The sequence below is a fragment of the Varanus komodoensis genome, unplaced genomic scaffold, assembly GCF_004798865.1.
Source record: "Varanus komodoensis strain SLA01 unplaced genomic scaffold, ASM479886v1 scaffold1, whole genome shotgun sequence".
Lineage (NCBI taxonomy): Eukaryota > Metazoa > Chordata > Lepidosauria > Squamata > Varanidae > Varanus > Varanus komodoensis.
In genome coordinates this window covers 8,587,321-8,601,415 of record NW_025335268.1, presented here as the reverse complement: position 1 = coordinate 8,601,415, position 14,095 = coordinate 8,587,321, and the positions used below count along the sequence as shown (strand labels likewise).

The following is a 14,095-nucleotide window of genomic DNA, read 5'->3' as shown; positions in this document are numbered from 1 at the left end:
CCAGTGGTTGGGGCATAGACTTGGACTACTGTGATGTTGAATGGTTTGCCTTGGATTCAAACTGAGATCATTCTGTCATTTTGGAGATTGTATCCCAGTACTGCTTTTCCTACTCTTTTATTGACTATGAAGGCTACTGCATTTCTTCTGAGGGATTCTTGCCTGCTGTAGTATACCTGATGGTCATCTGAATTAAATTCACCCATTCCTGTCCATTTTAGTTCACTGATTCCTAAGAGGTCGATTTTCAGTTTTGTCATCTCTTGTTTGACCACATCCAGCTTGCCTTGATTCATAGATCTTACATTCCAGGTTCCTATGGAGTATAGATTTTTACAGCATCAGACTCTCCTTTCACCACCAGATGCATCAGCAACTGAGTGTCCTTTTTGCTTTGACCCAGTTGCTTCATTCTTTCTGGTGCTACTAGTACTAACCCTCTGCTCTTCCCCAGTAGCATATTGGACACTTTCCGACCTGAGGGGCTCATCTTCCGGCGTCATATCTTTTTGCCTTTTGGTACTGTCCATGGGGTTTTCATGGCAAAGATACTGGAGTGGGTTACCATTTTCTTCTCCAGTGGATCATGTTTTGTCAGAGCTCTCTGCTATGACCTGTCCGTTTTGGGAGACCCTGCACGGCACAGCTCATAGCCCCTTCACCACAACAAGGCAGTGATCCATGAAGGAGGGCACTGGCTTAGGTCCCCCCTGATCCTGGATCCAGGCCTGTCCTTATTCCAGGATGTCTCCTGGACCTCTAAAGGACTCCAGTATTCAGATATTACAGGAAATGCATGTGATCTGACCTCAGGGAAGTTGCAGCTGGCCACCCTGCAAATGTCCGGATTTCGAACTGAACATGCACTGCGCAGACCTCACTGGGGATGACTCAAGCAAGCCAGACAAGCCCAGCCTGCTAAGAGGGAGACATTCTACCTTCCTTATCCGGTGTCACCAGCCAGAGTGAGCTGGAGAAAAGCAGTCTGCCAGGGCCAAATACTTCCCAGGGCACAGAAAGGGGAAAGAGGCACAAATCTATCGCAATCCAATCTCTGAGCAAGCAAGATTACCCTTGGGAAAACAAAAGTGTGTTGACTTGGCATGCCATGCCCAGGGGCACCAGAATTGCAATCACAATATTGGTTCCTCCTCAGTTTGTCCAAATAATATCATGAGGTCTTTGTGCTCCCCACTCTTGAGGGGAATTGCCCAGGCTTCAGCTGTATGCTGGGAGAGAGAAAGTGGTCTTTCCCTTAATGAGGACCGCATTCCCTCTGCGGACATCTGTCAAGAGCTCGCCAGCCACATCTGACTGGAGATGGGATCGTCTCCTTTCTCTCTTTCTCCTTCACACCCTCCCTGCCCAGTGGACTCACGTCAGGGTAGCCATGCATGGAACTGGGCTGTTCTGTACCTCTAACAGTTAAAACTTGTTTTCCGGTTTTTATCTCCCTTCCATAAAATCACAGCAAACTTCGGTTTATGCAGGTAAAACAGATGAGAATGTTTGTGCAACCTGTACTTAGTCTTAGGATTCTGACAAGATAGAGATCAAAGTAAATAACTGTTTGTTTATTACCATGACTGTGAAAAGTAATCTTTCTTAGGGTATGAGAAAGGAAAACCATAACTTTAATTCTTTGCTGGGCAAACATCCATGCAGCTGGATGAGTATTATGGCAAGGGCGTGGGGAGGATGATAAATATGAGAATCCTAAGCCATCATGATTTATTGAGATATATACTGAAAACAGGTTAGACTTCTTCAGATCATAAATATGCCTTTCAGGATACAATGAAACACTGACTATTTGGGAGACAGCTCTGCCTTAGAGAGATAAAACACATGGCAGCCAGAGGTACTCTATGAAACTATGCCAGCCGAGGAAGTCAAACAACCGGAGATGGATTTCTCAACTGCTCTAATCAAGGAACTACATTTATTATAACCACAATGAGCAGCTCCCCAGAAGTCAAGCCTCAAAGTCAGGCAACAGAATAAAACCTATGGCGAGAGTGGCCAAACTGCAACTTGCGGACCACGTGTGATCCCCCATGGCCTGTGCCACCCCCGGCACCCCCAGAGTTGCTGCTTCAACAAAGCAGTCAGTGGCTTGCTGCCAGATTCCAGTGGCAAGAATGATAGTTGCCTAGAAAGACAGATCTGGCTGTAAAACAAGCCAAGTTGGCCCTTTGAGGCTACTGTTGTTGTAGTTTCCCGCTGAAATTTGGTGTTGTTTTCGGCTATTGCTATCAAAATTCAGTGGCACATGGTGGGAAGGCGGGACCTGAGGGCTTCCTGGGGTTTTAAAGTGGCCCTCCAAAGTTGCCCACCCTGTCCTAGAGGGCCAGGCCAGTGGAACAGGCTGCTCAAAATTTTCAAGTCAGTAGGCATGTTTGGAAGTTTGATTGTGTGTCGTAGGCACTTCCGTGCAATGGCTGCCATGGCAGGCGTGGCAAGTCACAAAGCAGCCATTTTCCAGAAGGCAAACTGGCCAGGCTAAAAGAAAAGTAAGATTCCCAACTGCCTAAGTACAAGACAGAGGTGGGGTTGAAGCATCAAGAAAGAACACTTTTGAAGCCATCAGTTGGCTCCGACTCCCATTTCACGGAAGGCAAACTGATGTCATAGCCACAGAAATAAATGACAAATGAAAAGCAGATGCTTGACCCACAAAGCACCACAAAATCTCCATTTCACAGAAGGCAAATTGGTCACACCCAAAGAAACACACACCGCATGAAACTAAGAAAAGAAAGGAAACCTGGTGGTGTGCACACATACGCCATGCATGCGCAAACCTTAGTCAAGACTTACACCAAACCACAAAGCCAACCTGAAAAAGTGTGCAAAACACCACACACTGGGTGTACCAATATGTGCACAAATCCACATATTGGAAATATGGAAATAAAGAGGCAGCATGTAGGGGTTGATCAAGAAGTCACGTTGTCCCCCAGAACCCATTGGGGACTGCAAGCTGCCCCTGCCAATTTTGTCAAGAAGGGACATGCTTTAATTGGAGCAGAGTCACACTCCCGGGAGGCTTCTGTGAGTGTGATTCTGATCACACACCCTGCCCCCCCCCACACACACACACAAGATGCCTCATTTTCAAGTAAATGTGCTGGTTTTTTGCTACCCCTGCTACTGTGGATTCATCAACAGTGACCTGGGGAGGTGGTATTCTAAGTCAAACTGAACAAAGTTGCAATATTAGACTTCTGCATTGACTTGGATGAGATCGATTGCATTATCATTACATGTCACGGGTACTCTCCCGTAATATGCTTGTCCCCCTCTCTTTCTCTTCATGTGTAAAGTTGCCACCAAGAATTTAATCCCAATTTTATTAATGAACTTCTCCCTCAATATTGTGCCCAAGCTATAAGAAGTTTATTAATGAACTTCTCATTGGACCAAGTGGTCCTGAGAATGAGACACTGGTATTCAAACAGCTTATGACCCTGGGTTAACAATACACAAAATAAACCTTTAGTTGCCTGTGCACATTAAAAAGGAGCTGTATTACTTCTCTGCCTCTTTTCTAAATAAAATCTTGATCCCATTAATGAGACTCTTGTGCAGATGAAGAGGATTTGGATTCAAAGGCATTAGACCTCATTTTTGAAGGATTTAGGAGATCTGTGCCTCCGGTCATTTTAACGGCAACATCTCACCAGCTGTGATCCTGCTCACATAGGTCAGCCTTCCCCAGCCTAGTGCCTTCCAGATGTTTTGGATGACAATCCTCTTTGCCTCATGGGCTATGTTGGCAGGGGGTTTGTTGTCTAAAATATGTGGAGGGGACCACGTTGGGCAAGGCTGACTTAGACTGTATTCTGCCTTTACTTTAACAGTATCTTTATTTGCCTGCAGAAGATAGAAAACCATCCCACATTTAAAAAAAAATGAATGTAGTGTAGTTACAAAACTAAGCTGAATCAGAATACTAAGGTGCAAAACTACAGAACAAATGACTCCATCATCCAAAGAAACTAGCAAAATAAGCTAGAGTCGGTAAAGATCTGTCTATCAAATAAGCTCTAAACATTGGAAAGCACTGCGGAAATCTGTGATTGGAACTCCCCCTTGCCTCTTTCCCAATGAAAAACACCCCAGCGGTACACCTTTTCTCCCCATAGGGAAGCTTCCGTGTTCACAGCTGAGGCACCAGGAGTGGTGAATACGTGAGGACCCATGCAGCCCTCCTTAGCTGTTTTTTGCTCCTGCCTCTGCCAATTTGCTGAGGAAACAACAAAAACACAGCAAGCAGATATATGGCCCTAGAAGCCTCCTGGGAGCAAGACTTCACTCCAGACCAGAGGCTGGCCCCTGCTTGCCTTGTTTCCTTGCGAAATCGCTCCACTGTTTCTCTCTAGTGTGAAGATTCAGACAGTCAGCCAGCCACTAGATGCAATGGGTATGCAATGAAACCAGTGCTGCCAGTCTGATATCATGGGGGAAATGACTTCTAAAATGCCCCAGTCAGTTTCAGGGTCTAGCTGGTAGACCTCTCCCATTGTAAACATCTCTGTTCAACTGAGCTATGGATTGAACTCTTCATCTGATAAAATGTAAATCATCAAGAACATCACAACTGCAATTTTTCTAAAAATCTTCCTTTTCCTTTTTTGATTTTTTTAAGCAATAAAAAGCCTTACCTTCTTCCAAGATACCTTACCCACTCACTGGAATTTAGGAACACGTCTGGGTAGAGTCGCTGTGATGGTCTTCTGGAGCACTCTGTTGGCAGCAATTGCTGTACTAACTTCTTTCATCTAAACATTGATGCTACATATGCAAATATAACAGCTAATCTCCACCTACCGAATGCTCAAGGAAGGCAAAAGGAAATACAACGGGTTTGTACAGCAGAAAGTTTTGAAATAGTATGCATTTTCTGTCACTCACATGACTTACCTGAAAGGACCCATCTATTCATCGTAAAATGACACAGCCATTGCACAGAACAAAATACACTTCCTTCTCTGTTTATGGTTTTGTTTTCCTGTCCAAATCTTAAAGCATGAACAGGTGAGATAGCCAGACACACCCATGCAACTACATGATGGATGGCTCCAGTACACAAAAACTAGACTTCTGTTTTCACATGGAGAAAAACAGGCAGGACATGACAGTCACTTCCTCTGTGCAGATTAGCTAAGGCTGAGCTCCAACACAAACACAAAAAAGCAGATGCTGTGAAGTTAATGGAACGTACTTCCAAGTAATATTCAAAGTTAGGGCTCAGTGGGAAGTAGAGCCACTCAAAGCCAGTCTTGATAAAGAGCAAATTACATGGAGTGGTGCTGACTTCCCCTGCAGACACCATGACTCCACTGAGTATTTGGGATGCAGTTTTGTTTCATTTTTAAATTCGCAACCATTTCCCAGGCATTCTTCACTGATGGGACCTACACTTGGATAAGGGGACGTTTACCCCTAGGGAATGGAATGGGCTTCCACTGGAGGTGGTTGAAGCCCCATTGGTGAGGGTGTTCAAGGATAGGCTGGACATGCACATGGTAGGCATGTCATGAGCGGAGCCGGCTGGAGCCGGGGTCAGACTAGATGGCCCAGGAGACCCCTTCTGACTTGCTCTGTTTCTCTGTTTCTGTGTTACCACTGGCCCTGACTTTAATGTCATACATGCTGCCAAGCCCCTGCCCCAATCATATTCCCTCTGAGTCTCTGGAAAGGGGCTCCTACAAATGAACCCCTATACCAACAGGGGCTGCTCTTTACAGATTCTGATGGCTTTTCCATGTGAATTACCCTTTGAGTTATGTGGTTGTTGCTGGAATAACCAGCAGCCATACATGAAACCCCACCACATGGCCCTGAGCGCTCCCAACATGGCAATGACTCATTAATAAGGGTTTCTTTAATTTGGCTAATTTCTGTCAGTGCAATGCAGCCAATGCTTCTTTTTAAAGTTAGGTAATTTGGCAATGTCCAGGACTTGTTTCTTTTGGGGAAGAGGTTATTCCATTTTGTACTGCAACTGTCTTAAATGTTTGCCAAGGCTTGGTGTGTTAAGCTATTTACCTGTTGTTGCTGAGTGACACAAGGTTACTGCATGAACAAATTTTGCATTGGAGCAGTCTTTACATTCTTTATATCTGTATGTTACAGATGTACATGTTTAAAATGTTTGTCTCCTTCATGGAAATTGATGAATGGAAGGAGAAATGGATTCTTTGTGGCCTTGGACAGCTAAAAAACTGATACTTCAACACCGGAAGATTAATCCTCACCTCCTATAATGCAATAGTTGAAGACCTTATGAACAGGTGACATACAGATGCCAATGTCAAATAAATGCTTGTCGGATATCTAGTCTGCTTTTGTTGAAGCCTATCTATAAACACTAGTAAGTTATATTAATTTAATATATATTCATTGTATATATATACAAAATCATGTCTGCATATTAAAAAAAAAACCTCAAAAAAGAGAAAGCCACTGCATGGAAGAAAGATAAGTGGCTGAAAAGGCGGGGGTTCCAAGGCATTGTCTGGAAGCCACAGAAAAGCTGAAATTCCCAGATCTGAGGTCAGCTCCTTCCACCCATGTTGTGGGTGGTGACTAATTCTGAGATGCTGATAAAGTTGCTGAACTTCCTCTTTAAGCAAACGATGAATCAGAAGTTAGTCACCGGCAAATTTTTGAGGGAATATACATTTTGGTAACACTCTTTTCCTTTGTTTGGGAGCATTGTAGTTAATGAGAAGACACGGAAAACTGTCTGTTACTAAGCATGGGACACCATGACATGTGCTAAAGGCTACCTACAGGTATGTATATACAAATATACATACAGTAGCATGTTGTGACTACAGGTATTGGCAGCTCCTGAAATATGAGATTCTGCATGAGCAGGAGCTTTGTCTGAGATACTAATATATAACCCCAGGTAATCATCAAAAGCTCATAGATTATCACCCAAAACCAAACCAAGGGTGGAGCAAGCAGAGCAAAATCCCAGAAAATTATGGAATGTTAAAATTATGATCTCCTTCATGAATCACTGCCTTGTCGTGGTGAAGGGGCTTGCATAGCTCAATGACGCTATGAGCTATGCTGTGCAGGGTCTCCCAAGACGGACAGGTCATAGCAGAGAGCTCTGACAAAACGTGATCTACTGGAAAAGGAAATGGCAACCCATGGAGAGTACCAAAAGGCAAAAAGATATGACACCGGAAGATGAGCCCCTCAGGTTGGAAGGTGTCCAATATGCTACTGGGGAAGAGCAGAGGGCTAGTACTAGTAGCACCAGAAAGAATGAAGCAACTGGGTCAAAGCCGAAAGGACACTCAGTAGCAGATGTATCTGGTGGTGAACGGAAATCCAATGGTGCAAAGATCTATACTCCATAGGAACCTGGAATGTAAGATCCATGAATCAAGGCAAGCTGGATGTGGTCAAACAAGAGATGACAAGACTGAATAATGACATCTTAGGAATCAGGGAACTAAAATGGACAGGAATGGGTGAATTTAATTCAGATGACCATCAGGTATACTACTGCAGGCAAGAATCCCTCAGAAGAAATGCAGTAGCCTTCATAGTCAATAAAAGAGTAGGAAAAGCAGTGCTGGGATACAATCTCCAAAATGACAGAATGATCTCAGTTTGAATCCAAGGAAAACCATTCAAAATCACAGTAGTCCAAGTCTATGCCCCAACCACTGGAGCTGAAGAGGCTGAAGTTGACTGGTTCTATGAAGGCCTACAACACCTTCCAGAATTAACACCCAAAAATGATGTCCTTATCATCATGGGGGATTGGAATGCTAAAGTAGGAAGCCAAAAGATAACTGAAATAACAGGCAAGTTTGGCCTTGGATAACAAAATGAAGCAGGGCACAGGCAGGTAGAATTTTTCAAGATCATACGATGGTCATAGCAAACACTCTTTTCCAACAACCCAAGAGACGACTCTAAACATGGACATCACCAGACGGTCAACACAGAAATCAGATTGACTACGTGCTCTGCAACTGAAGATGGAGAAGCTCTATACAGTCAGTAACAACTAGACCAGGAGCTGACTTTGGCTCAGAGCATGAGCTTCTTGTTGCAAAATTCAGGCTTAAATTGAAGAAAGTAGGGAGATGCACTACGCCACTCAGGTATGACCTAAATCATATCCCTGATGAATATACAGTAGAGGTGACAGTAGAGGTGAATAGATATAAGGAATTAGATCTGATAGACGGAGTGCCTGAAGAACTAAGGATGGAGGTCTGCAACATTGTACAGGAGGTAGCAACTAAAACCATCCCAAAGAAAAAGAAATGCAAGAAAGCAAAATGGCTGTTCGAGGAAGCTTTACAAATAGCTGAGGAAAGAAGGGAAGCGAAAGGCAAGGGAGAAAGAGAAAGATACACCCAACTGAATGCAGAATTCCAGAAAATAGCTAGAAGAGATAAGAATGCCTTCTTAAATGAACAGTGCAAAGAAATAGAAGAAAACAATAGAATAGGGAGGACCAGAGCTCTCTTCAAGAAAATTGGAGATCTGAAGGGAACGTTTCATGCAAAGATGGGCATGATAAAGGACCAAAATGGCAGGGACCTAACAGAGGCAGAAGAGATTAAGAAGAGGTGGCAAGATTACACAGAAGAACTATACAAGAAAGAGCTTAACATCCCTGATAACCACGATGGGATGGTCACTGACCTCGAGCCAGACATCCTGGAATGTGAAGTCAAATGGGCCTTAGGAAGTCTGAGCAACAACAAAGCTAGTGGAGGTGACAGCATTCCAGCTGAGCTATTCAAAATCTTCAAAGACGATGCAGTAAAAGTGCTACACTCAATATGCCAGCAAATTTGGAAAACTCAGCAGTGTCCACAGGATTGGAAAAGGTCAGTTTACATTCCGATCCCAAAGAAAGGCAATGCCAAAGAATGTTCAAACTAACGCACCATTGCACTCATTTCACATGCTAGCAAAGTTATGCTCAGAATCCTACAAGCTAGGCTCCAGCAGTATGTGGACAGAGAAGTACCAGAAGTACAGGCAGGATTTCGAAGAGGGAGAGGAACTAGAGATCAAATTGCCAACATATGCTGGATCATGGAGAAAGTAGGGAGTTCCAGAAAAACATCTACTTCTTCTTCATTGACTATGCTAAAGCCTTTGACTGTGTGGATCACAACAAATTGTGGCAAGTTCTTAAAGAGATGGGAGTACCAGACCATCTTATTTGTCTCTTGAGAAACCTATATTCGGGTCAAGAAGCAACAATGAGAATTGGACACGGAACCACTGATTCGTTCAAAATTGAGAAAGGAGTTCGGCAAGGCTGTATACCGTCGCCCTGCCTATTTAACTTATAGGCAGAGCACATCGTAAGAAAGTCGGGCCTAGATGAATCTCCAGTTGGAATTAAGTCTTCTGGGTGAAATATCAACAACCTCAGATATGCAGATGATACCACTCTCATGGCAGAAATTGAAGAGGAACTAAAAAGCCTCTTGATGCGGGTGAAGGAGGAGAGTGCAAAAGTTGGCTTGAAACTCAAAATTAAGAAAACTAAGATCATGGCGTCCGGTCCTATCACTTCCTGGCAAATAGATGGGGAAGAAATGGAGGTAGTTACAGATTTTTTTTTCCTGGGCTCCAGGATCACTGCAGACAGGGACTGCAGCCAAGAAATTAAAAGATGCTTGCTCCTTGGGAGGAAAGCTATGGCAAATCTAGACAGCATACTAAGAAGCAGAGACATCACCCTGCCAACAAAAGTGCGTTTAGTCAAGGCTATGATTTTCCCAATTGCAGTGTATGGCTGTGAAAGCTGGACCAAAGGGAAGGCTGAGCGCCAAAGGATTGAGGCCTTTGAATTGTGGTGCTGGAGGAGACTCCTACGAGTCCCTTGGACAGCAAGGCGATCAAACCATTCAGTCCTAGAGGAGATCATCCCTGACTGCTATTTAGAAGGCCAGTTACTGAAGATGAAACTCAAATATTTTGGCCACCTAATGAGAAGGAAGGACTCCCTGGAGAAGAGCCTAATGCTGGGAACAATAGATGGCAAAAGGAGAAGGGGACAGCAGAGGATGAGGTGGCTAGATGGAGTCACTGAAGCATTTGTTGTGAGTTTAGGTGGACTCCAGAAGATGGTGGAGAACAGGAAGGCCTGGAGGAATGTTGTCCATGGGGTGGCAATGGGTCGGACATGACTTGGTGACTAACAATAATAATAAATTGCCTCCCCCAGTTAATGTAAATATATGGTACAACCATATTTGGAATACTTTGTATACGTCTGGTCTCTGTATATTCAATATTGTAGAACTGGGGAAAGCATGGGGAAGAAACAGCTCAAGAGAGAGAAAAAAAGTCAGTGGGTGGGATGAAAGATGTTTCTAATAATATACATGGTGTGAAGAAAGAAAGTTTTGAGAAGTAAGGTTGTTTTTCCCCTCTCCTGATAAACCTGGGCGCATTCAAGGAAGCTGAATGGAGGAAGATATAGAACATATTAAAAACATGTTAGCTCCCACAAGATATATTGATGGCCATCATTTTGAAGAGGGGTTATGAGTGAAAGATAAGCTTCTCAATGGCCACTGAGAGCCACTGCAGCCTGGTGGTTAGAGAGTTGGACTGGAGACCCTGGAGATCTGGGTTCTGCTTGGCCACGAAGCTCAATGGCAACACTGGGTCAGTCATTCACTCTTGGCATACCCTACCTCACTGTTGTGAGGATAGAAGTATGCATGCCTCCTTGGGTTCCTTGCAAGAGGAGTAAAAGCAGGATATAGATGCAATGTAAGAACAGACAGTTCTGCTGACTATATGCTCCATCCAGTAGCGGAGAGAGCAATATAAGATGATTGCCAGGAGCAAGAGGTAAATATGGCAGCAGTTACTCAGCAGAATTGCAGACAGTCCCACAATTTCCATCACTATGTCCCAAAAGTAAATATTCTTCTGAGGAAAGTCATGCCTCAGAGCTCCACAGATGCAACAGCATCCCATTAAATGCTATCCATTGGCCACACATTGCTATTTGTCAGCAGAACTCTGGCAGTCTTTTCTGTCGTTATTCATGGAACAATTACAACGATTCCCATTTTTCTTTGGAAAAATCCTGACATGCTGCATAGCTACAACTGGTTCCAATTTTTCATTGAGGAGTACGCATTACTCAAATAAACCAACAAATAAATAAATATAAAAATATAGGAAAAGCCTTGCTGGATTAGACCAAGGGTGCACCTAGTCTAGCTGGATGGACTAGTAGCCAACCAGTCACAAGTAGAATAAGAGCACAACAGCACCCTCCTGCCCATGTTCCCCAGCAAATTGTGGTTATAGGAATAATACCTCTGATACTTTAGATGGCATAAATCCCTCAGGACCAGTGGCCTTTGGTAGCCTTATTCTCCAGTGAATTTGTTTAGCTCCTTTATAGCAGGCCAGATGGACGGCTGTCACCACATTCATGGCTTGAATTCTATAGCTGAACAATATGCTGTGTAAAGAAATTCTTCCTTTGTCCTTAGTGGCTATTGCGGCTTACTATGACTTATTTATTTATTTAGCAAGCTTTTGGATATTTCTTTTTGCTAATGTCCTGCTATATACAATTTTAAAAACTGTTCATGACCCTCAATGGGCATGAACTAGTACAGCCCTGCTTACACATCCATAACACAACTACTTGAGATTTCAGCTGCTCCCATAGAAATCCTAAAAGATGCTTCATTCCCTTTTGTACCCTCCAGATAGCACAGCGCCTCAGCTTTCTCCAGCCAAAGCTACCAGCTTTTACACTATTGAATTTCCTGGCATTCTGAAGAGTTGTTGATTCTCCCAGCCAAGGATGATTCCATGACTCCACATAAATAAAATGATGGTTCCCCGAGGAGCTTTGATCCCTCAAAATGGCTCCAGTCTATGCTTGAGTTGCAGGTTTTCTGTGAGAGCAGCCAGACATTGCTGTAGGGATGGAGAAAGTAGAGACATGACCTCCAGCCTGGATTTCCAGAGATATCACTCTTCCATCCCCGTGATGGGGACAGTTTTGCCTCACCCTCAGTTAGGACTGAAGAAGGACACACGGCTGCCTGAGGGCATTCAGTGCAAAAAGCACTCTGCCCATGAAAGGAAATGGGCAGACACTTTATTACAGGAGTGCAGAACCTGAGAATCAGGGTCCCAATCTAGTCCTGTGTGGGTCCCAGTCAGCCTTGCCCATTTGCCAGGTCCCACTCTTTCCCCTAGCTATGGACCACTGGATGCTTTCCCAGCTTTCCTACAGTGTTCCTCCACCCATTCAACAGGGATGAAGTGTTTCCTCTGAGATTTTGTTACTGGCAGAAAGTGCATTAATGTAAAACATGCTCTTATTTGGGTTCTTTTTGGCTCTCCCCATTTGCCTTTGGGCCTCCCCACCTCTGCCTCCCCAAGCATCTCCAAAATGGAATTTGGCCTTCTGGTGGAGAGAACCTCTGCACCCCTGCCTGAAAACATGGTCTGTTCCTCACTGCCTGCACACCTGGGGTAGTCTTTCAACACTTAGTATAATAGGCTTATTGTCTTGGTCAGTGCTAAGATAATATCTACCTACTAGGTATACAGTGACTACGCACAAGAGGTGAGCTCACATCGCCTGCCCAGCTGCCTCTCATTGCTGGCCAGAAGGGTAGGGCAGGAGTGCTCCTTGAACCCTAGAGGCTGTAGCCCAGTGGGGTGCAATGGAGCTGTTGTCAGGAGTGGCCCATCTTCGTTATGCAACTTTCTTTCTTCCTTCCTTCCTTCCTTCCTTCCTTCCTTCCTTCCTTCCTTCCTTCCTGGGCCAGGTTGAAGGTTCTAGTCCTTCTCCCTTACCAACCTGCCTGGTCACAGAGGACAACTGGTAGTTCCACAAGAACGTATCCACCAGGAGATATGTGTGTCGGGGGAGAGAAATCGCCTGTTTTCTGTGCCTTTTCTTCAGTTTTCAGTAGTTTTCAGCTACACCTTTATTCTGTGAAGCCTTTCTTTCTGAAAAACCCAGAGTTTTAACACTACCTTTGGGCATTCGGGGGCCAAGCGGGGGGCTGGGCTGGCCACGGGGCTTTGTTTGGCTGTGTGATTTTTAGCCTTCCTGCTATGCTGCATGTCTAAGTTTTTAACTGTTTTTATAATTTTATGGTATTTTACGTTGTTTTATGGAGTCGTCCCTGGCCATGTTGCCGCTTGCGCTTCCTGGGGAGCGCACGGGCACTGCCATTGGGGTAGTCTTGGGCAATGGACGTTACAGCGGTGGGAGCTTAATGTGTCCGCATAGAAGAAGGAGGGACAGATGGTTGACACCTGTCCCTACTTCTGGTTTTGCTCCCAGCCAGAGGGTGCCAGGGAGTTTTGTCAGAAACCCCTTGGGCCTGACGGTGCTGTTGCTTAACGCCAGGTCGGTCAATAACAAATCTTCCCTCATCCATGACTTGATTGTGGATGAGGGGGCCGACCTGGCTTGCATAAGGGAGACCTGGGCGGGGGGGGGGGATGTGGCCCTCTCCCAACTATGCCCGCCCGGGTATCTGGTTCAGCACTGTTCACGGCCGGAGGGGAGGGGAGGGGGGTCGCTTTGGTTTACCGGGCCTCCATCTCCCTCACAGGACTTCCGGTCCCTTCGAGGCCGGGGCTGGAGTGCCTCTACTTGGTGTTGGGCGAACAAGACAGATTGGGGATTCTGTTGGTGTACCGTGCACCCTTCTGCCCAACAGTCTCCCTGCCTGAGCTGACGGAGACCATCTCGGACCTGGTGTTGAGGACCCCCAGGATGTTGGTCCTGGGGGACTTCAATCTCCATGCCGAGACTGATCTGACCAGGGCGGCTCAGGACTTCATGGTTTCCATGGTGGCCATGGGGCTGTCTCAACATGTCATCGGCCCGACCCATGAACGTGGACACACCCTGGACCTGTTTTCTCGACGGGACAGGAAGAGGGTGGTCTGAGGGTGAGGAATTTATGTTTGACTCCCCTGTCATGGTCAGATCACTTCCTGGTGAGGTTTGTGCTCGAGAGCGACTTCTCCCTCTGTAAGGGTGCGGACCCGATTGTGTGGGTCCGCCCCCGGAGCCGGATGG

General features: G+C 45.2%; 1 protein-coding gene across 1 annotated transcript in view; it reads right to left on the bottom strand.

Moving 5' to 3' along the window:
* CAPN14 (calpain 14) overlaps nt 1-4,707 on the bottom strand; it is a 56,698-nt gene extending 51,991 nt beyond the window's left edge. Inside the window, exon 1 of the mRNA XM_044450321.1 lies at nt 4,668-4,707. The gene's annotated coding sequence lies outside the window, so the exon portion shown is untranslated. The remainder of the gene's footprint in view (nt 1-4,667) is intronic.
* Between the last annotated feature and the right edge of the window lie 9,388 nt (nt 4,708-14,095).